Source organism: Galeopterus variegatus, unplaced genomic scaffold (assembly GCF_000696425.1).
Source record: "Galeopterus variegatus unplaced genomic scaffold, G_variegatus-3.0.2 Scaffold942, whole genome shotgun sequence".
NCBI lineage: Eukaryota > Metazoa > Chordata > Mammalia > Dermoptera > Cynocephalidae > Galeopterus > Galeopterus variegatus.
This window is the reverse complement of record NW_007727053.1, coordinates 65638-65937: the sequence shown is the minus strand read 5'-3', so window position 1 is coordinate 65937 and position 300 is coordinate 65638.

Sequence of the window (300 nt, the reverse complement as noted above, 5' to 3'; positions counted from 1 at the left end):
GTTACATGTATATCTGCTCAGAACTCTTTTTTTTAACTACAAAATATATCATGGTTGCAGAAAAGTGCATGTAACATACATGTAAAGTCCATCACAGAGGTAACAACAGTTGACTGTTACATGTATATCTGCTCAGAACTCTTTTTTTTTAACTACAAAATATATCATGGTTGCAGAAAAGTGCATGTAACATACATGTAAAGTTTAAAGAATAGTGATAAACTACAAGTAAGACATATTCCCAACACTAAGTATACTAACTAGATTATTAATAAATAGCACATTAGGATCTCCTGGGTG